The sequence below is a fragment of the Tenebrio molitor genome, chromosome 8 (assembly GCF_963966145.1).
Source record: "Tenebrio molitor chromosome 8, icTenMoli1.1, whole genome shotgun sequence".
Lineage (NCBI taxonomy): Eukaryota > Metazoa > Arthropoda > Insecta > Coleoptera > Tenebrionidae > Tenebrio > Tenebrio molitor.
In genome coordinates, this window is record NC_091053.1 from 7,048,584 (window position 1) to 7,072,352 (window position 23,769).

Consider the following 23,769-nt stretch of genomic DNA (forward strand, 5'->3'; position numbering starts at 1 on the left):
ATTTTCTTATTCGCTTTTACTTGGGGATCTTCCCGTTCTGGAACTCTTTCTGAATGGGTTCGTGCCTTCTGCAGACCCTCTTCTCTTTCTCGCTTGTTGCTTTCTTTCTTTACTTTCGGCATGCGCTCTTTCTTGCCCGCAGCCTTCTGCTTATCACCTCTCACTCATTAGTAATCTTTGCACTTTTTATTATACACGTCCGCTCATTATCGCTGCCAGAGCAGGAATCAATTTTCTCCATTTATCTTTATAACTTTTTTTCTTGTATTCCATATTCCATCTATTCTTTGCTACCTTGATTTTATAGCTCATAGACACCAATATCAAAATGCAACTCTCGGAGTATCTTTACTTGGCAGATTTTTTAAATTTGTTACTCTACAAAGTGTCAAGTTTTTAATTATAGCGTAATAAATCTATTAAGTCAATGTACCTAAAAATATGATGATGTAGGCAACCAGCAATACAGTCGGCAATGTAGGTTTCTTCAACTCTTCCACCTTATATTTTAAAGGTATGCCAGTTTTGGAAAATCTTTTAAACGCATATTTTTTTGTATTTCTCATTACTGTATTGACTCCAATCTGTTTCTTTGTTGCCATGTAAAAAAATCATAGTTTCTTTTCTCTATTATCACTTCTCTGTCTTATCAGCAAATCCTCCATACACCGCAAGCAACATTGCACCATTTGATTCGTAAATCCACTCTTTAGGAGGTACCGCAACGACTTTTGAAAACAATATTTTTCTAACACACAATATTTCTTTAAACCTTCCTTGTTAATAGAATCATGTTCTAGTTTCAATTTACTACGATTACCTTGTCTTTTATCCATTTTCTTTCCTTTCAAGTTTTGTTTCTTCATATCTTTGAACTTTTTTCTTAGTTTTTCTTTATCAACGTTTCTGATTCTCTTTCCATCCATCCTTCGCTTTCACTGAGAGCTTCCAGATCTTCTGACACGCAGAGAGGGTAACATGATTATCATTTCGTCATCGCCTTAAGTACCAAATCGTAACGTATGAAGGCAACCATCAATACAGTCGGTAATGTAGGTTTCTGCATTTATTTCAACTTAAAGATGTATCAGTTTGAAACCAGAAGGCGATATATTTAGAATGAAGCTCTTATTGCGTTTTCTTTCTTTTCCTAAAGAATCCTTAATAATCCTTAATAATTTTATTAAATACACTCTTCTCTTTTGTTGGAATTTTCAAAGACGCAGTCTGATAGTACTTGTTGGTGTCATTATTATCTTGTATATGTCGTAAACAGCACTGAATTGAGGCTTGCACCATTGAGCATCCAACAGTGATACTGTCGGTAATACAAATTTCTCCTACTTTATACTTTAAAGATGTGTCACTTTGGAAGCAGTAAAGCGATAAGTTTAAAAGAAAACTCTTTACCACGGCTCACTCTTTTCTGCAGCCAACTGGCACTCTCACCATTGTCTCCCGTACAGATCGCCACAGTTATGATTGGAGTTGGCATCCCTGTCTTACCCCGTTTCATTCCTAAACCACACTCTTTACCCAATCTCGCTCTACTTTTCCCGTACATTACGTCCGTACTTATGGCTCGGTACACAATATTTCACATCGCTTTCGTCGAAAACTTCATGTTCCTGGCCAAAAAATTAGCAAAAGTGATTTCCGAAAGAGATACTGTTCAAACCCACCTCATCCAGACAATGCTCCGTATAATTAGGAATCACGCACCGCCCTTATTTCATTATGATCCAATGTTAGTGTCCTCCGTTGAGCGAGAAATTGCTTTGTTTCACGTACATTAAGTTAACAAACGTATATGGCATCACCAACGAGAAAATGTCAAGCTTCTGAAACATGTTCCCGGAGGAGCGTCGGGAGAACAAAACAACCATCATCACACACCTGATTCCGTCTTTGTCCCCTTCCGCATCCCCGACCGCGAGTCCATATCGATTGAGCCGCGTAAAAATAGCGCACTAGTGGCATTAGCGTCCATTATTTGCCTGACAGATTCGCAGTGACAAGTCCACGTCTCACGCACAAAATATTTAGGGATTGTGAGAGCACGTGAATAAAAAATATTCCCTGTCTTGGCCAATAAAGCGACGTTTCCTCGTGGATTTATAATAATTTTATACGGCGACGGATCAGATTTCTTCCATGATATGTCTAGTCCTTTCGACCTCCATCACATTTATTGCTTTTGCTGGCTGGCCAAAGGCGGACCTATATCCTGGCTCCTATCTGAATGGGAAAAAGAGCAAGGATCGATCGGCTGCGGAACTACAAAAGATAAACAATATTCCGAGGGGAGCAAATCGGAAGTCGTTGATCTTCGGAGCTTGATAATTCGTGTCCGAGACTAATGGGTCTTTATTAAGACAAAATGAAATAGCTTGCAATTCTTACAAAAAACAACAAGACCACTGGACGAGTGTATTAAATTCCTTGACTAGTGCACTGCCAAGAATGTACATTTCTGTCTTGTTGGATTTTTATTTAATAGGGACAATCCGGCAATCAAGTTTTACGATTACGAAGACAGACTTCTTCAATTTTATTATCTTTTGAAATACAGCCACTGGAAAACTATCTACAACTGACAGGTCCAGACTTTGTTGTGTTGATTCTGCAGACAACGTGTTTATACGGAATGATGAAAAACACGTGGTAAAACCGAAACGTTGCGGAACGTTTACTTAATCTCTCTTAATCCTTAATGCAGATAATCTAACAAGGATTTAGCGTGGTTTCTACACACTCGACAATTACCTAGAGACGCAATACTTAAAAGCTGCGCCGGTATGTTTTCAAACCAAGCGAACGAACACAATGCCTGCCGCTTTAATTTGTAATTTGCTTGTTATAGAAATTTCGACGTGGATTAACGTTAATTGAGAGAAAATCCTACCAGATGAGAAACAAGAAAATTTACGTGTGCACGCCAAAGACCAACAAAAACACGTGTCAAATAACAGGAAAAGAGTCAATTCTTGCTTCTATTTCAAAATATTCGTGGCAATTACTAATGAGATGATTAAATACGGTGGTCAAGAACTAGTAAAAGAAATAACTATCTTACTTAAAAAAATATTGAGGACCGTAAATATACTGGAGCATAACGATAGAGGTGTTGGATTTTCTCATGGGCTATGAGTCATATCTGCGCAAACGACGAATATCGGTCTCAAGTAGGAACGTAGTCGACGTTTTCAGTTTTCATTTATCGATTTTTCACTGGTTTATCGCTCCGCCGTCGCGCAGATATTTCCAAGGTCACAGATCATGAGAGAATCCAACACCTCGATCCACACAACACAAAATTTATTAGTCGAACAAGTGCAATTTAAATATAACACTTGAGGAAAATCAAATAAAAGAAATCTGCGTACAGAAAGCACAAAGCTTTCTTAAAGGATAAAAACGTTGAGCTTTGTAGGTGCGCTGCACTTCCGGAAGCTAAATGAAATTGTAGACCAAATACTGTTTGGTGGTAAAGCACAATCAAGCATCATTGCATTTTTTTTGATGTTTACTGTATGTGCGAATGTGATTTTTAACTCTTTATAGGTTTGCAATTAAGGTGAAACTAATGAAATTGGAAGGGTAGCGGAAGAAAAAAAGAATCTTCGTCTCAAAGAAACAATTGTAAAGTAATAATGCAAGGGGAATGAGCCTCGAAGCACGTATTCCAGTTAACAACTTTATGAAAGTTTCCAGACAATATTTAACTTGTTGAAAAATAAAAAGAAAAACTTCCTCTTGTAAGGAGTAATCATCGTTTAATTTCGAATGAAAAGCGTTCACAAGATTTAGTTCTGTCATTCGCGACGAATACGAAATCCCCGAATAGGATCTCGAAACGTGGGAGTTTCAGTTGTCATTCGAGAAACGCTGTCAACGCTCTCTTCGGCTGGAAACGATCATCCGATGTCAAAACAAGACCCAGATGAAGGTTCGATTCGTTTATGGAAACTGATTGATGGACCAATGACCCAACAGGAATGACAGTCGATGTCACTCGAAACCTTCGTACATAATATCCCTAATTGATCGTCGAATAGGGCAAAATGATGAGGTTGTTGCACGAACACCGCAGACAGCAATAAGTGGTGTACATTTTAATTACATATTTCGGATTGCCATGGCAGCCACCGCGATTGACTAGTTTGTTCAATACTCATGTTAAAAGCACGAAGCTAGAATCTTCGTATTCAGGTTCGGCCTCAATTCTATTTAACTTTGATGTAAAATTCATGTTCACAAAAAAAAAACCTGTAAAGTATGGTATCGATATTAAAACTAAATTCGGAGCTCATTAACGTGCTCAAACAAGTACGCAACAACCGCAAAACTTCCCTAATTACGTTCTTCGATTCAATTTTAAAGTTAAAATAATATTAAGAGTTAGAAAACTTCACCCCTGGCCACATAATTAAATAATGCGGTCGAGTCTCGCAATTAAATCGTTAAATTGCTCGGCTTTTTGCCGTTTTCCTCTCGTGGGCCGCCATAATTGGCATATTCTAACAAATTAAACCGGAACAATAACAACAAACGAAAACTACCCCTCAAATCAAATCAGATTTATTTCTAATTTTTATGTAACACGTACCAACTATTGAAGAATCACGAGAGCACTTCTGGGCTTCGGTCACATTCAGTCCTCTTAACGTTCGACGGCGCCGTCACATACGTGACGAGCGAACGCTGGCGCCATCTCTGAACCGAACTTGGCTATTACCGCGATTTCCATTTCAATTACTCAGAAAATGTAATGCCACATTTCAAATTAATTACTTTCTGGAGAAAAAATTCCCCTGGAAGGTGACTTCGTCCGTATATTTTTCCATTTAAGTATATTACGTTCAAAGCGAGTTGTTTTCCTATGTTTAAATAATCAATCTTCGCGATCTTTGCCGATCAAAAATCAGATTTCGCATGCGTTTAATCAATCATCGGAAAAGTTTCTGGATCGACGATCAGCGAGGTTCGTTGACCACGTTACGATTTGAGACCCTTTGCGCGCGCAAATTCCGCAACTATAGCAATAAATCTATCTGTAAAGTTGCAGAGTTAAAAAATCTGCAAGAATTTACGCGAACCAAGTTTCCTATGTAAATTTACAAAAAGCTCGACTAGGCTATGCTTTGTGTGTCTTATAAAGCTTTAGACGGACGCGCTTTTGCCTTTATTAAACTACCAACCCATGTTGTCTGCCGTACTGCATTATTTTATTATTTGCGTTTAGAAGACTTCTTGATGAACATCTTTAATGGAGATATTGTGCCGAACAGATATTGACTTTGCCAATACGAAACCGGTGTGCAGGCAAATACTTACCTACAGTTGTCTACACAGAAAATGCTCAATTGTTCCAAAACACATACCTGAAACAAACAAAAAAATTGTATCAGTACATATTTGGCGCGATATTACAAAGAGATATCTTTTGTGACATTTCAGATATGTTGGCCAAGTTACGTAACCGCTACTGAATCAGTGAATACAAGTATGTAATGTTTCGGAGATGTTACATTTGTAATTTTGGCAATAAAAATCTGTGCTTCTGTATTTCCGTTTGTTATTTTTCATCTGTTCGGGCCTAATCGACGTCCGCATTATTCGGCGCGTTACATTAATCGTCATAAACCGTTCTAAATCGGGCTTTTATGATGGCGGTTCGGCTGAAACGAGATTTTGATGAGTACGACACAGGTACGCGTCAATTTATCAAATTTAATATTCATCATAGCCTCGCCACGTTTTATAATCTGCATATCTGTCCGTCCCAGGCGTTATTATCGGGATGTCAAAGGGTCACAGGTCCTGTACCGTGTAACGACAGGTCAGCCGTTAATCCTTCGACAATTTAATTAGGAAATTAAATTTGTCTTTAGTCTTCCAATTAATAAATTAAATTGAGCAACGCGAAGGTGTACGTGGAATAAGCAAGCAATCATGTTAAAAGGGCGGTTGCGACGACGGTTATTTATAGGAGAGGTGAGGTCCTTGTTAACTATAACTAATTCGGCAAACTTTACGCACAACGATTAGAGGATTCGGAAGAGGTGCCATTCATCAACTGTTGGGAACCTTCGCTTGCGCCCCCTTCGTTTTTTCTCGCGTTCGGGAAGGGGTTGAGTTCATCATAGTTTAGAACGTCATACTTTATTGAACAACGGGCTTGCTCCGAACTATAAATTAATGACGACAGCTGGCGTCCCACATTGAGGATTAGTTCTTGGGGAATTAGGTAAATCGATAGTTGCTTTGACATGAGACAAACTACCAAACTCTTGTCAAAAACAGCTCAAAATCAAGCAGCTCTAATTTTGTTAACAAATGCAGCGAGACGCCATTTAGCCACCACGGTCATAAAAATCATGATATATCACCGGGGGTTGATGACATTAGGAATCGTGCACAATAAACCCCCGACGCATTCCTACTAGAAAATTTTAATAACAACGCAATCCCACTTCTGACTCACCCCCGGCTTTCCCCTAATCCCGTAATTTGTGAAATCGAAGCCGGCCACGTGCCGGAAATCTGACTTGCTCCCCCCCGTCGACGCCCTCTCCCGTCTCGCGTACAAAAAACACGCGATCGATTCGTGGTGGTAAAAATAGAAGAGTCGCTTTCAGGTGTTGAAGAATTTCGTAACGAGAGTATTTCGTGTCGTCATATTGACAGCCCGCCCAGTTTCGCATTAATGAACGTTGACAAGGCGTCATAAAAACACACGCGTCAATCAAGGACTCTCCGGGTTTGACGCTGGGGGTTGGCGAGCAGCAAATCTGGACGGGAATGGTCTTCGGGAAGATTTCGTGGCGACTGTGGTGCGCATCGGGTGGTTCCGGGAGGGATGTAGAATTTTTTAAGGAAATTCGCTCGGAATGGAGTTGAATGTGGCGCGACCTACGTAAAAAAGTAAAATCCGACTACATTTTGACATTTAAATAGATTGCTCAAGGACTGGAGGGCTTTTAGGGAATATCGTGTAAAGGGTGTAGGAATTTTAAAAGCCATCCCAGAAACAAACTGGATCTCACCGATTATTTATTGCTGTGGGCCGTGAACATTAATGATTTACCAAAATTCTGCAGGGAAATAACATGCGAATTGGAGAGCGACTCGTTTAATGCAATCATTATTTACTTTATGAAAGTTTCATTTGTTAAAAAAATTACTTTTTAATATTGTTGGAGCCAAAGTATATGTCTTGGATTTTCTCATGGGCTATGAGTCATATCTGTGCAAACGACGAATATTGGTCTCAACTAGGCGCTACAAACAGACCGGAAAACATCGTCATTCGTTACGTTAGTTTCGTCTCTCTCTCGTCTATTTGCATGTAAAGTAGTCGACGTTGTCAGTTTTCATTTACCTACAGATTTTTCACTGGTTTATCGGTACGCCTTCGCGCAGATATTTCCAAGGTCACAGCCCACGAGAGAATCGAACACCTCTACTTATCAATCACCTTCTCTTATTCGCAATTTACTTAGCTTCCGAATATAAATTTTTCGGATCTGTCTTCCATTTTTTTGCATTTTCCTTTTCGAAGTTATTTTTACTTTTCCTTCATTTCTTTTCTCAAAGATATTTTGTCCAGAGATGTTTCAGTGGTTTTGTTCCAAATTTGAAGTCTGAATCCTCAAGATTCTCAAAACAGTCATCTATAGTACCACAGTAGAATTTTTGAGGTTTTAAAATAGAAGAAAGTAGAACGGAGCAAAATCAGAAAAATACACCAAATGTGGCAGAGAATCATAGTTCAATTGAGTGATTTGTGCAATCGAAAGGATACTTACTGAATTGTCCTAACGCACAATGAATTTATTTGAAGGTAAAATAACAAGACCTAATTTTTTTATCGGACAAATTTTTCAATTACATATACGAAAACTTTCTGCTTTGACAATTTTACGAGTTGAATTTGGGTATTTTTATTCTGATTAGGCCCGAGAGCTTTAGCTCGAGGGTTTAACCTTTGAATAAAAATGCTCAAATATCAACGAGTAAAATTGTCTAAAGCAAAAATGTTTAAGTGAAAATTGGGAAATTTATCACATATTATATCCCAAGTGTAAAATTTTTTATCGGAAATTTTTTTGCTAATGAATGAAAACATCCATAAATGAGGTCAGAAGACCAATTATTAGCAAATAAGAGAGACCAAGTCGAGGGCTTTTATTTGATAATAATTGGTCTGCTGACCGAATAATTTATGGATGTTTGAGTTCATTAGCAAAAAAATTGCCGATATTAAAATTTTGCACGAGGGGTATACGGCTGATTATTTCCTGAATAGAATGAAACCAAACGCATTATTTACAATCCTTTTTATTCAAATTTTTTTTTTTTTTTTTTAAATCAGGTACCGACATTTTTTATCAGATTATTGCACATGTGCATTTTAGAGAAATTTTATCGGGTTATTTTTTGTTTTCTCGTTTTGATTGGTCAATATTTGTCACGCAATTGGTTGCTAAACACATGAAGGAAATAATCAGATATAAAAAATTAGGTCGTGTTATTTTTGGCAAGATTAATTCCAGAATACAAACTTTCACGTTAATTATTTATTTATAATACCTACAGTTATTAAAAACACAATTTGACAATCTGACAGGAATAGGATGCAATTTTAATCACTTTTAACAGATGACAGAGTACTAGGACGTTTTTATCGCGACAAACATTTTTGATTGGATGAAAGCAAACGCTCTGATTGGCTGAACACGCACGTTTGATGTACGTGCGAATTAATCTGTATTAAATCTGATCTTTCTTCCTGAATTTTTTGTTTCAGTTGGTCAAAATGTTACTTTAGTACTCTTCAGTCTTTTGAACGATAGTCAACAACATCTTTTTCCCATTCCAAGATAATGAAGACTCAATCCTTACAGATAAAATTGTCTTTACCTTCTTCGTTGGTGGAAAATCAGCTTGCTACGTTTAATCTTCGTGTTAAAATTTTTGCACATTCAATACGCAATGCATAGATTTCAACAAGGATTTTCATTGTATTGATTACTTTGTTCTAGCATCCCTCAAGGTTCCAATCTGGGACCACTGTTCTTTCTAAATTTGTCAACGATATTATGGAACCTCTGATGCAAATAAACTCTCTACGATTTGATCACAGCTAGAGTATGGTTCCTAATAGAACACACTATAAAGATTTTGGCAATAAAAATTTAATTGCGCTGAGATATTTGTCCATATTTCGACATCGAAACTGATTCTGGTACTTCCTCATCACATATCCTTCCTGTCTGTGGTTGTTGTAGTTTTTAATCAAAGTAGCTAATTATTATGCGTCTCATGACCACAACTTTAAACCCCGTCTGACATATCTTCAGTGCGCCGCAAAATATTTAACTACAGTTTAATGTGACTTAGTCTTGTCGTTGCATACGATTACCTTAATTAGAACGAACGAGTTTAACTCCGCACGTCGTGTACTTTTTCCCACAAAATTGTTACGAGATGCAATTGCGGTATCAGAAATTTTATTTGAAAACTGGGACATCCCCTGTCTCCGGCCTAATTAAGCCGATACACACGATCGTTTGTTTCAATTACCTCTATTCTCCGGAACGGTCCTAAATAAGTAATGTTAATGTGTAAAGTTGATTATAAACGAGGGTGGGAAAGAGCGCCGCCAATCATCTGAGTGTTTTGACTGTGCCGGTAGGGGAGTACGGCGCCGTCACCGGCGTCTGCTCGAATTACCCGCATACATTACGCAAAACTCACCCCCGCCCGTCCTTATATCAACGCGCTATCTCTTCATCTACCCCCATGGAAAACCGGGGGACAATTTTCGCCGCCAGTTAAATTCACTATCGAGAGCTTTTTTGTGCGGAACTGAAAGGGTTGCAGAGCTGCGATCATTTGTTCGTTCTTTGTAATAATTGAACAGGACCAATAATTGGCACGATAACGGGAGTCACGTGGTGCGGAAGAAATGGAACAGTTTTACATTCAGAAAATTGATCAATGGGTAATTCTGGTGTCGTTTTGAATGCAACTGTCTGGTGGTTGCACTAATGACTTGTTGAGTACGTTAATCATGTGGAGAAATTTAAAAAGTTTCTGGCCGCTCCATTTACTAAAACATAACATTTTTTTGGGCAGTGAATTAGTTTCACCGTCACGCGTCACGTCACACGCTCCGAGGTGAAAGGCTCATTCGAGTTAGTTCGGGGGAGCAGAGTTTAGCCTAGCGTTGTTTCTGATTCCTCCAACTATCATCCATAATAATATAATTTATATATTACTTAAAATCAATTACGAACGTTATAGAAGTTTTCACACACACTCTTTTTATTTTTTGTCGGTTTGTTTAATTTGAATTATGCATTATGCGCCACCAGGTCTGTCTCAATTTCTCACAGCGTCAAGTGCATTTCACTAATTTGCATTCGAAATTCTAAAACTGAATCTGGATTATTCCAGGTAAAACTCTTGCTTGCTACAGAGCCACTTGAAATTTTAATAAGCTCAAGACTGAGTGCTTGTCTGATGTTATTTGCACAAATGAATGTAGTTCACTAGTTCATTTCAGGCTATTTTGAAAAGCTGGATTTTAAAGATACTCTCGGGATCAGAACCGAGTCGGTGGTTTTGAACACGTAAAACTCCACCAACTTTCAAAGAAACTAGAATGAGAGCTGAACTGGTTCGGTCACATCTAGAATCTGTTGAATTTAACATTCTACAACTTTTTACTAGCAAATTCGGTTGAGAAGCTAAATGACAAAAAGTCGAGACTTGTAAGTCATAAATAATTTCTAGATTAGTCTCGGAGCACATCAAGTCTTGTACAACCTGTTGGATTGCTTGCAACGTAACATTAATCAACAGCGTTAACTATGTTTAAATAAGACATAAACGGCATAGAGCATAGATTAGAAGCAACAGCAGAGCAACAAGTTATTTCTCCAAATTATCAATATTTTTGGTGATGAGGAAGAGTGAGATCAGGACTGTGTCGGTCACTGCAGTTCTTTAAAAATAATCTGTTATGATTTGAAGGATCAATATTGGGTTCTCGAACTCACCACCTTACTTAATGGTCTTGATTATGTATTATGAGTAGTACTTTTTACTTTAAATCGTCTTATTCAACGAGTACCACCAAACTGAAACTGTTCTTTTTTGCTCCTTGAAGACAACATTGTTTTTCATTGCGCTGCTGTGGTGGATATGTCGTGTAGATAGCACGAAAGAACTAGATAGGCAAAGATTTAAATAATATTCAACTGAAAAAAAATCCTAGTTGCATTTTCAATTAATAAATAATTAACAAATAATGCATTCTTTATATACGTGCTTGATGTTAAGTAATGCTATTCATTACTCACGGCCGTGAGTTACCGTACTACTCAAATCATTACATTATAAAGGTGCAAAAATACAGTGCAATATTTACGTCATGATTCTTCAGAATTCGCTATTATTGATTAAATAGAAGTAATAAATGTATTCTGACAGTAACGATGATGACATTGTAGATTGTACAAAAAGTATCGTTTTCTACTCGCGTGTAATGATTCTAATCTATGAGGTGGCGCTTGCGAACCGTACGCGAGTAGTAGCCACCATCACACGCTCATTGAATAATGTACAGTTATTATGAGCTTGGATTATTTCATAAACTTTTCGATTCATTGTAAATTAAATTCTATCCCTGGTTATTACAATTTCAGATAAAAATAGCAACAGGAACGTAACGATAACCCAAATGACGGTTGAACCAATTAAATTCAGATTGAACTCATCTGTTTATGCCGTTGGATCAATTACAAATTTGGTAATTAGTTAGCGTTGATTATTTAAAACATCCGATCACTCAACGTAACACAAAGTGAAAAATAAAACATTTTCATTTACTCTGGACTAATTTGTACCCACGAAATGAATTTCCCTTGTGTCGTTACAACTCATGTCTCCTCGACACAGATTGAATCTTCTGGCCGCAAGAAAAAAATCCAATTTTCCATTGACTCGGAAAGAATATATAAAATTCGATACCGGTGCACTACAATTGCCATAGAAAATGTCCGATTTCACCACGAATCAGCTCCCATTATGTTTCCGCAAGTGGGAAAAATAATGTGTTTTATTGATTGTACGGTGGTGGTGTGTTTTCGTTTGAAAAGTAAAATTAGATGTTCGATTATGGTTGCCATGGCCGCAATATTAACATCGCACTACAAACACCAGTACCCACCCTGGTTGCGCTGGTCACGACCCTCCTTAAATAAACTAATTAGCGATTAAATAAAACGCCAACTATATTCCATTAATTTCAATCGGGCCACAGCGAAAGTCGGAGCTTTTAAGCTTTTAAACCGTTGATAAGAAGGTCGTAAAGATGTCCGTGAGGATAAAGCGAACCCTATGTCTTCGAAAAACGAAGAACTACAAATGCCGGCTGGGCGATAAGGGCGTTCACAGGATTTGGCTTAAACAATTTAAATTTATAGAAAGTCGGATTAATTATTGCGAATAGATGGGTACAGGTGGGGTGGTTTGGTTTGTTGATTAGTTTACGACACAGCTTGAGGGGTGGGTTTGTCAGCTGTTGGTCAATATTACGTGAAAATAAACCGATATCGAAATTGTGATAACGTTGATGAGAAATTTATGTCGGGTTTATTATTATTTAGATTTAATTATTTGAATCTATTTTCACCACTTTATTTTTTAAACCGCGCCGGCAGTTTTTACCTTGTTAAAACATTCCCTGCTGGATTTGCACAGTATAACAAATGCGCAACATCGCAAATTTTATTAGTGTACGAATAAATAAAATTGCATTTTGCATGCCCGCTTGTTAAAAGTTACAACCTCTATTCGTAATTCTCGTCAAAAAATAATTGCAATAAAATGAAATTATTGCATTTATGGGGTAGTTTAATGGTCGAGCAATTTTAGATATAAAAAATTAGTTGATTTTGGTACAGGGTTGTTATAAATGTTTCGTAGCTGGCCACCCACAAAATATAGGTAACCATACTACCGTAAAGGATAATGTATGTGATTGACTGGTTGCCTAAAGGCAAGGCGCTTTAAGATAATATAATATGCAATGTAAAAAAATTGAACATTTTTTTCTTCACTGGCACTCACTTGACAACAGTTTGGTTGTGATTCGGAGGGGTGTTTTTTGTCCGGTGCAAAAAGCCCGCATCAGCCGCCCTTTACGCCCTTTGAGTGGCCGTTCCGATACCTGTAAGCACCCCTCACGCGTGTCCGATAAAGTGCAATCTCGTCAGATAATTACGGTCTGCGGAACCCCAATCAATGTCGGTATCTGCAGGACACGACCGGGGGAGATGGTTGTTCGGGAGCGGGCGCCAAGCGTTGCGGTGCCAGGCGGCTTGGCGCCAGCCTGGTGAGTTGGCGATGTGCCCGCCGCCTCCATATCGATCTCGACGACGCCGTCCCCAGCTCGCCCTCTGTCGAAGTTGACGACACGCGATCTTCTCCCCTTTCCGAATGTTCTCGAGACGGGGTCGCCGCCGAAAAATAAACGGACTTGGCGGCGTTAAGGGAAGATAAAGGAGAATTTACGCAATTATTATCTCCGCGCGTAATGGGTTTAGACCTGATATTTAAGACATATTTCTGGGAAAAATGTAAATGAAAATTGCTTCTGGATAAGAGAAATTGTCTTCGCAGACCTTCGCTCTCGTAAATCTCGAGTGGCGGGAAAATGAGTTGAAAAAATATACGGCCGCCCTTTAACGGTGAATAAAGAGGAATGATAAAATTAATTCTTCACCAGAGTCGGGTGCGCCATATCGCAAGCATCTCTATTTATGATGTGTTGTACGTTTTCGAAGAAAAAGAATCATTTGTCACTGTCACGGTGACAAATTTGGATTATATGGATGACAGGTGAAACTGACAACTAGAAGAAATATTCATACCTTTGCGACTTATACACAGTAATTTTTAAAATTGGCTCGAATGTGGCGATAATCAAAGTTGGATTATTATTGCAGTAGAAAAAAAAGAAACAAAAAAGAAGACTTAAAAATAGCTTAAGTGAAATTTAAGATAATAACATTAATTTACAAGTAAAAAAATTTAAAGGCGGTTTTCAACAAGTACGTCAGTCATGATTTCGTAAAACTTGTAACGACTGACAAGTTAGACCTTCTTAAAAATGACATTTGGATCAGAAGACTATCGTTACACACACGTGCCACCCTTCCTAGTGAGACACGTGCCAGACTAACCTCGTTGGAGAATATTTGAAACTGTCTTAATTATGATTTGATTTAAATTTGAAGGTGACTCGTATCAGACGAGGATTAAAATTTTATTAACTTTTTTTGGGCAATAGCATTTTTTTTTGTTATAATTAAAAACGAAAATTGTAATTTTTTATATTACTTCTAAAAAAGCGCCACATAAACGCGTTCCATTTTCAGCTTCACAAAGACAATGTTTTTCTACGGAAGGAGCAAGAAAATTTTCTTCCTACTTCCAACCTGTTGCTTTAACCGGTGTTGTTATAACCGGTTTAGGTCCGGTATGTTCATAAAGGGAACTTGTCAACTTGGTCTTGATCCTCTTTCTTTCTTGTTTCCATCTGACGAAAAGTCATCGCTGAGCGGGACTTTCTCTCCACGTCTAAATTCAATTCATCTAAAGTTTTGATTCAAACCCGATTCAGATTCCAGAGTCAATATTCCGAATCAAATCTAAAATTTCATAATTGCTTTTTGTGAACCTTTCAAAAGAAATTTCAAACTCTTAACACTTTTTTTGCACACTCTGTCGTCGGTCAATACCTACATCAATGAGTATATTGATTCATCAATATGTCGTATATGTACTACAGGCGCCCAAAGCGATCAACTGAGTATTATTGGATTTCTTTCTTCAACGTGGTAACATGTCGTCAAAACTCGAAAAACTACATATTTTTGAAAACAGTATTTAAAAACATATATTTGGCTGGAAGTAACAATTAAAGATATGTGAAAAATGATGCTACATTATGTCTGTACCAATTATTATGGGATAGTTTTTACTTTCTGGTATCGTCGTTTCACCCCTGATATTTTAGACTGATCGTCATAATTTTTGAAAAAAACACAAAAAACTGCAATTTTAACAATTTTTTCATCTGACTTCCTTCACAATGGTCGTGGGACAAAAATTTCTGACGGTCTGTAATTCTCCTTTCCAGTTCCATCATGTAGGCTCTTGATGGTCTGGATCTGGGTTAAATTCAAGACAGTAACATTTTTTCGAACTTTTGGTCTTGTCTTTTGGTGTTTTTCACAACTTTCTTCCAGGTCCTTTTTGTAAAACAAAGAAGTTTGAATAGTTCCGATTGTTTTCCGAAAAATCCCCAAAAAAAGTATTTATTTTTTCATTTTAAGGTTTTTTCTTAAGTTTTTTCTACTGCTTTATTTGTCCTCTGGACTTTCTTTTCTATTCCCCTTCCGTCTTTATTCAGTATTTCTCCCCGTTCCTTCCTCTCCCTTCCTCCCATTTCGCTATATCCATTCCACGTGTTCGATTGTCCCTCCTCATAGCACATTATGCACCTTTTTTCCTCTCCTTCCATCCAATACCTGTTTTCTCTCCGCGTTCCCACATCTAAATCTCGCCATCATTTTTCCTTCTTTTGCACCTCTCCCCAGGTACTCCGGAACTTCCTCTGTTAAACACCCCTCATACTTCCTGTTGTATCTGGATTCTTTGATTATTTCCCTTCTTTCTTGCTTGCCCGTGTCTTTGCCCCTTTCACTCAGCCTTAAATTCATCCATCTTCCTTTTGCTCTTAATCTTTCTCCGTGGTTTTTTCTTTTCTCTCCAGCATTCCGTTAGTATCCTGCACTCTTCCCTTCCATCCATTTTGTCTTCAAACTTTGCCGCTCTCCTTGCCGCTTTCACTTTCAGCCTATTCCTCTTACACTCTTCCCGCACTATGTTACATGGCGTTCATCTGTCCATTCCTAGCACCCCTCTCAAATATTTTTCTTGCATTTTCTCTACCTCTTCTTGTTCCTTCCATCCAGATCTTTGGCCCGTACATCAATATACTCTCTATCATGCTTTCAAACCATTCACCATTCTCCTCCTGAAATTACCTCCGCACTTTCTCTCTCCTATTCCCCAAACACATCCCACAACCTTATTTGCTTTCCTCACTATCTCTCTGATATGTGCCTTATCCGTAGCTCTTTCATTGAATGTGTAACCAAAGTATTTGAACTCTTTTACTTGTTATATTTTCCTTCCTTTCCAGGTCCACTCATTCTCTTCATTCTCCCTCTTTTTCTTATTGAACACCATTATTTTCGTCTTCTCATAATTTCTTTCATTTCTCTTTCACTCTCTGACACAATTACCATGTCGTCCGCAAACGCTAGGCTCCAAACAATGTATTATCCTCCCCCCTTTCTTCTTTAATTCATTCTTTGTTAAATGATCCAGGATGTATACATTGTTCACAGTACTCCTTCCCTTTCTAAATCCTGCTTGACTGTCCGGAATCACTTCCTTTCATCCTTTCGCTCAAAGTTTTTGTTTTTTCTTTTTAAAGGGTTTTTTTAGTTTCTTCTACTTGATTTCCTTTAAAATGGTTGCAAATTTTGTTCGTCTGGAATCTTCTCGCCAAGCTCTACAACGTGGACCGTTTTTGATCAGGAAAATATGGTACGTTTTGGAATTTTCAAAGTGACCTCAGCTCCCTTGCTAAGCCACTATGGTAATGAATGTGGCACCAGAAGATTCCTCTCTTCGAGTCGGTCCTATTAGTTGGCCTGATCAGTTGATTTTTTATTTTTCCTCATTAATTTCCTTTAAAACTGTCTTGATAATTGCGAATGCTTTCGTCATCTGAGCTGTTAGCCCTGATTGGCCAGTCGACCCATAGTCGCCATCTTATGGTGCTTTAAATTAATTTACAAAGACTCTGAACAACATCTTAGTCTAGGTCAAGCTTCCAACCAGCCATTTCTCTTGATACTAAGTTAGGAACTTTCCAACATTGATAAGAATTATTCGACGTCTTCAGTAACTCAAGTGCATTCATAGCATTCCTCCACAGACAAACTAATAGAAAACAACAGGTTCATCTGATCAAACACGGAAACCCTTTCGCCATTCGCTACCTTTTTCCCGTGCCAACTCCGAACTGACGCCATATAAAGTTGAGTAAACACCACACATTCACTCCCCCCCACACCCCTAATGAAATTTTAGTTATGCACGTCCGTTCGAATCAGCAAATGGTGAACTTTTCGTTGTCATTAAATTAATCCATGGCGGGACTTTAACTGCCGCATAACTAAGTCGAAGCGGTTTCGGCGGAGGAAGTCGGCCATGTTTTGGAAACCGTAACGACCACGTTGTATATTACGTTGCGAACGGAGCCCGTGAGAAAGCGGCAACCACCCCGACGGCGCTCCCTTATTGTTCCAGGTTTTTTAAAGTCGACGTACGAGGGAAAAGTAGCGCGGTTTTCGTTCATAATTCGGTTCGAGGGGGCGGAATTGGATGTTTTTATTCGATTTTAGAATAAACATCGCGAACAAAGCGTCACGGGACTATTTTTGCTAAAGTAAATTGAATTCGGTACGTGAGATTCCTGGATTATTCCAGGGATATAATTTAGTAGTTTTCTTTGTGTTCGGCTCTTTATTTCGCTTCGTTTAATTTATGTGAAAAGTCGCCGGCTTAGCGAATAAACTCCTGTTACGATCGACGCCAACACTACTTTATTTCCGGCAATTTATCAACGACTCTTTCAACGATCGATTTGTACTTCTCGATAAATTGATCGACAGGACGGTGCTGCGCCTCACACAAACACAAACTTCATGGATTCTTGTTGTGACATTTCTTGACAACCATTTCTCGTGTTCTGAAAGGTACTTCCATTAAGGACTAAACTAACTAACTAACTGCAGTTCAAATCTGCAAAACGACTTGACACACTCCACAATTATAAACATTTAATTACTTCTTGTTTGGTGTTTATTCTGTAAATGTTTTCGACGAAGGTTTTAAACGTGTGCAAATATTCTCTCATTAGCATATTGCATTTTTGTGCACTATGGAACTTGTTTGAACACGTTGCCCCCAATCTAGCTTCCGTCTAAAAGAAAATTATCGTTAATTTGGAAAACAATGCCACGATGCAGAATGATGTTTCCTCTAAAAAACGACAAAGGTTCGGTTAGCTTGGATTCGGAAGTTACAGCATTTTTTTGTACTCTCCAACGGATGTTCCTTTGTTTAATGTTCTACGAACAAGAGCTTTTGAATTTTCTATTGTGGACATCGAATTGTCTCGCCACTGCATTACTACATTATGTGAAAAATTAGAAAATTCAATGGAAGTGATACAGAACGAATTCAACACCAGTGGACAATTTATTGTAAATGTCGTTAATTCAATTTGCTCCAGTGGGACATGCTAAAACCCAACTCTAGTTTGCCCGTGGCAAGACTAAATGAAACAATGAGTGCTGCGAATGTTTTGTAAAGATTTTTAGAGATTTCAGATTTTCGTAGCGTTTTTACAAAACAGCGGATCTTCTGTTGCATAATTTCAATTTGAAGTTTTTTTTTTGAAGAGCATACTTAGAATTACATTCAATGACGATACTTTTTATTGAAAAGTTGCTTTCCTAAATTCGCACATTTATCATCTTAACTAAACCTGTCAAAAAATTATCTTTGTTCGATACCTCCCTAGAAAGTGAGTGTATCCATAGTTACCAGTGGGTGAAGATTTCTCTTTCGTTCACTCCACTTTCGCTCATCGTGCACACAACCACTTTATTAACGTTACAGAATTTTGTATATTTTGTATTTTATTTTTTTCCATACCAACAGATCGGTTCAAAAATGCGGTTTATTTTTATTTAATATTTTTCAATACAAAGTTACAGACTCACTCACAAATACAGCACTCGCGAATAAACCCGCTTTCGTTCACTAGCTCCGCTTCGTGGACGAACACGCAATTCGCGTGAACGAAAGCTTTGCCTTCCTCATTCTTACTGTAAATAACTATTCTCTTTTGTGAAATTGAAAAATTCACTAGGAAAGGAAGGATACTTTCATTGTGTCAAGAATCAATTACAGAACAATTTCAGGGTAAGAAATATTCTGCCAGAGCAAAACTCAATTTTTGCAAAAATGGTCTCCATTAAACAAATGAATAGAAAAAAGTAATTATCAAACGAAAAATACGTGTTTGGACTATCCATACGGATTTTCTTACTATCTACATGAATTGAGTGACGAAGAAAAATATTTGGCACCAACAGAACCGGTGGAGTCTTCTTTGAAGATTGAAGCAATGGATCATGCAACACGATAATGCTGTCACTCACACCACTCGCAAATTACTGATTTGAAGAAAACTGAGGTTTTAATTGAAAATCGATATATGATAATGGACATCAATATCGAATTGTGGATGGTTTAACTGCCTCCAACGAATTATCACTGTAATGTAAAGGGAATCTACTGTGTGTATTTGATGTAATCAATATGGTGTCACGTACCGGTGTACATGCAATTGTGTGATGTTTTTAAAAGATTTTAATACCAAAAATGATCTGAAATTACAAAAAAAATATACAGGTGTCCCAGAACTGCCTCCCCAGAGAAAAAAGGAAGTATTTGGGTAAATGTGATAATCTGAATTTTAAAGAAAAAAAGTCCTATCTCAAGCGATACTCGAGAAAAGACATTCTAAACTTGACCAATCAGAGTTGAGCACCGTCAAGGTTGAATGATCGCAACTTTGCGTTGCCGGGATTTCTAATTTCGAATTTCGTTGCGATATCAATACTTATTTTTGCTCTAGCAACCTGTCCGATTTTTTAGTAATACCTGAGAATGAGCCACAGGAAAATTTATTTTAGTCATCTTGAAGTCTCTTTTGCTGTTTTTTATAAGGAGTCAGTTCTGGAACAGTCTGCATATTCTTTTAGGATATTCACCATCCAGTTCATCACATTTAAGTGTTGTGTTCGAAGAAGTCTCCCATCTAGAAACAAAAACAAATTTTTGGAAAGTTTCAATGGCTTGATCGTGCTTTAAAAATCACACACCAAGCACTTTATCTTCTAATGTGGGTAACAAAAAGAAACTTCAAGATGTCAAGTAGGGACTTGAAGCCACTTGTTCTAGTAATTTACTCCTCGAGATCCAAATATCACAATCAAAATTACGACGGCACAAATTACACAAACTTTTAGGAGACCATTTGTGCTGGTCCAGGTTTTAAGAAAAACGAAGCAATTATCTCTTTCTATGCGCTCCTAGATTGCTTGCCTTGCGGTCTGTAGAAAACCACCAATGTACCAATTGTACATTCATATTCAACTCTGATCACCTGTTATGATATTGTAGTTTAGTTTAGAGATAACACCTTTGTTTTGGAGCTTCTTTTCACCATTCGATGGGTTGTTGCTTTGTCGCATCTGTCAGATCATGGAGTACCTAATGACAACACATTCTTATGACTCCGCAAAGTGTTATCAACAGTAATCATTCCAATGACCAAGATACTTCTTGCAGATGACTTTGTGATCATCTTCTGATGCTTCCTCCCCTAACAGAAGAAACTGGTCACCAAGTCATTAACTCTTTCAAATTTCAAGTTCTTGGTTTGAGTTTTAAACAGTTCTTGCAGATGGTACTTCATTATGGTTAATCAAGTCGAGTACCAAGCACCCAGTTGCCACCTTTACTGTAATCTAAATTGAAAGCCATCCAAGACGTGACTGTCTTATCACGTCGTATCCTTGACAAATTGTAAATTTCGAAATCAAAAATTCGAAAACTCCGTGATTGCTCCCCACGATTTGCCATTCTCCATTCGGTCGGCAATTTCGCGGAAACTGCATCACCATTTTATCCGGTGTCGAAGCCTCAAACTCGCATTCTAATCCGATATGCGGTTCCGTATACGAAAATTCGGCCGACCTTCAGATTAGATTTCCATAAAATGTAGAAAAAGAAGTAGACGGGTGTGCTCATTCATAATTCCGACATGTGCCATTCGGTCACGGAACAGGACAGAATATCATCTCGGTGCGGTTATCGCCTCAGTCTTACTCAACGGACCGGAAGTTCGCCCTTGACTCTTCTTATCGGAGAGAGCCGATACTGAGCTTTCCCTGTCCAGGGGAAAAACCGCTCCGCATCGCATGTTTATATTCATGTCGAGTTGCATTGTGAAAGACGTCGTTGCCGGAATAAATTGTTTTCGTTCGTAGGGGCGACTAGGGGGTAATGAAATATTTAATGGTACCGAACGGGGTCCTTATGTATTCATTATTAAACGAGACTCGTTCCCAATTAGTTCAATACAAGAGACGTATCCATAAAGATAACAATGTTTACTTTTTTATGTAGTTATCTGTCATTACGCTTAATGCCTCCTTTCTTTCAGACATTCAATTCTGTTCGGTTAAAACACCCCGATTAGATATTTATTGAAGTTAAAAAAATATATTGTAGGAATGTTGTCAACCCGGCGCATCCGCCATTTCCGACTTTGAACATTCTTTGCATAAGATCCCGTTTCATAAAACCAACAATCTACATAAACATAATATTTCTTGAAACCGGTACACTCATAACTTTGGAGATTTCATAAATATCCGATCGACCTCGCGAATACGTCTTCATTACACGAGAGACGGAAAAGCAAACAGTAAAATCCATTTATTTCTTATTTTCATTTCTATCCGAAATATCGGGGCCCGTGATCAAATTTGAACTTTGAGAAAGCATTAAATGAAATCTCATTGAAAGGATTTTTCGGGGAGGTATCTCAACCTTAGCGGATTAGCCCGGCGCCCACGTCGGAGCTTTCCCGGCTCTCTCTTTATGAATATCGGATGGGAAATTACGCGAATGGATTTGAAATTTTAATGGAAGGTCGTCGATTTTTATAGTCGACATTAACCGAACCGTAAAATAATTTACAAGCACCTTCGACGTCTTTGAAAATTTGAAAACGTTAAAGTTCGAGAGTGGTAAGTTTTAAAGTTTCATAAAACCCCAAGACCTAGTTGTTTTGCTTTGATATTCCTCGAGCAATTCTTTTATATAATGCAGTAGCGCCTGCCGTTGCAATTTTGATTCTTAAACGTATGCACATGTTAAAGCGACGTAAACAAAATAAACGTTGTCGACAGAAAAGCTTCGCTTTGTTTTGCACCTTTTATTTAGGTTTTTCGACGAAAAGGTTATTTGTCTTTCAACAACATCCACTAATTAGACAAAACAGTTTTGGTGCTGAAATGACGTTTTAATTAATTGGTTAGGGTAATTGGAAATTTTAATTATGAAACCCGGTGTCAACGATGCATACGGTATTGCAACAAGCAAGAAGTGCAAGTCCCGTGACTTTATTAAAGGAAAAGGAACAATTTATTGTAGGATATGTTGTTCAGCTTCGCCGTTACTATCACTATCGAAAGAGAAATTCAGAATATTTATTAAACAAAGAAAATACAACAGACTCCAATTTCGGACTAAGCGATTCAAAATTACGAATTCCATTGTTTATAAAAAATGTTGTTTGTTCATAAACTCAGTTTTCGGTCGACGATTTTTATTTAAAACTTGCTAAAACGTGAATTATTGAAGAGCATAATTATTTTCAGTAATAACAAAAACCAAACATTTTCACTAAAAAAATATATTTGTTCAAAAAACATGAATAAACTCTGAGTCTTTAGATGAAAGGATTTAACATCGTAACATTAAATCATTAAAAGATTAAAATATAATTAACGGTTTAATTAATATTGAAGAAAAGATACCTAAAGGTTGAAAGCAATTCAGATAAAATTCATTCCCTTCAAATTTTCCTTATTTTTGACAAAACGTTCTAGTATCAGAAATAAATGGATAGACTTCTGTGAGATGAATTTTTGTACAAAATAATTTGTTATGTACATACGCTGCAGACATTTTTCTATTTATTTATACAAAGTGTCTATAAAAGAATGTACTGGTATATCAAGAGTCCTGTGGAATTGTGCAGCTTTATAACTTTATTGTGTCGAACTATGTTGAGCCGTTGAAGCCGTCAAATCAGATGTCAACAGAAAAACTTGCTTCTCTGGCAAAAATGTACCCTTTGGTAAAAAGCACAACAGCAAGATTTTCATTGGTGCAGCGCTACCAATGTTTTACCTTCATTTGACCTCTCAATGTCTGTCTTAAATCTTCTATTATATGCATAATTCCCAGACATGTTCCAACAGTCAAGCGAACATCGTGGCCAAGCACGTACAGCGCCGTTTTGCATTCGAAAGGTGTCAGGTTCGAATCCCAGAGCCGCCACCTGACCTCGAGTGGATTTTTTTCAATTGGGCGTGGAAGATCTCTCACACTATTACATCTTGATATGAGCAATTGTCACAGATAGGCGAGTGCCGGGCTAGGTCTCTACCCTTCAGTACCTACCACCGTTCTTCCGTGCACACACCCTTACTATATCCATTCCGAATTCCTATCTTTACGGCTGAAAAGACGAGGACGTCTCAGCAACCGCCCCCTAGGGAAGGAATTAAAAACGGTCCTTTATCCTGTATCACTCAATAAGTGTAATTTCAGTGACATTGCTTTGATATTATCCTACACGAAAAGTGTAAATTGCTAATAGGTTTTTTAATGTGTACCTGGCCCTTTTTCAATCTACTGAAAATAATTTTCATTTAGGAGATTTTGATGCAATAGATCTTCCGA

The 23,769-nt window shown here is 37.8% G+C and overlaps 1 protein-coding gene across 5 annotated transcripts in view; it reads right to left on the reverse strand.

Annotated features, from left to right (window-relative positions):
• Fas1 (fasciclin 1) overlaps nt 1–23,769 on the reverse strand; it is a 163,026-nt gene that overhangs the window by 76,956 nt on the left and 62,301 nt on the right. The window contains exon 1 of one of the 5 annotated variants that reach the window (XM_069056953.1): nt 5,338–5,356. The exons of the other annotated variants lie outside the window; for them this stretch is intronic. The gene's annotated coding sequence lies outside the window, so the exon portion shown is untranslated. Of the gene's footprint in view, nt 1–5,337; nt 5,357–23,769 lie in introns of those variants that run through there. 5 annotated transcript variants of the gene reach the window in all.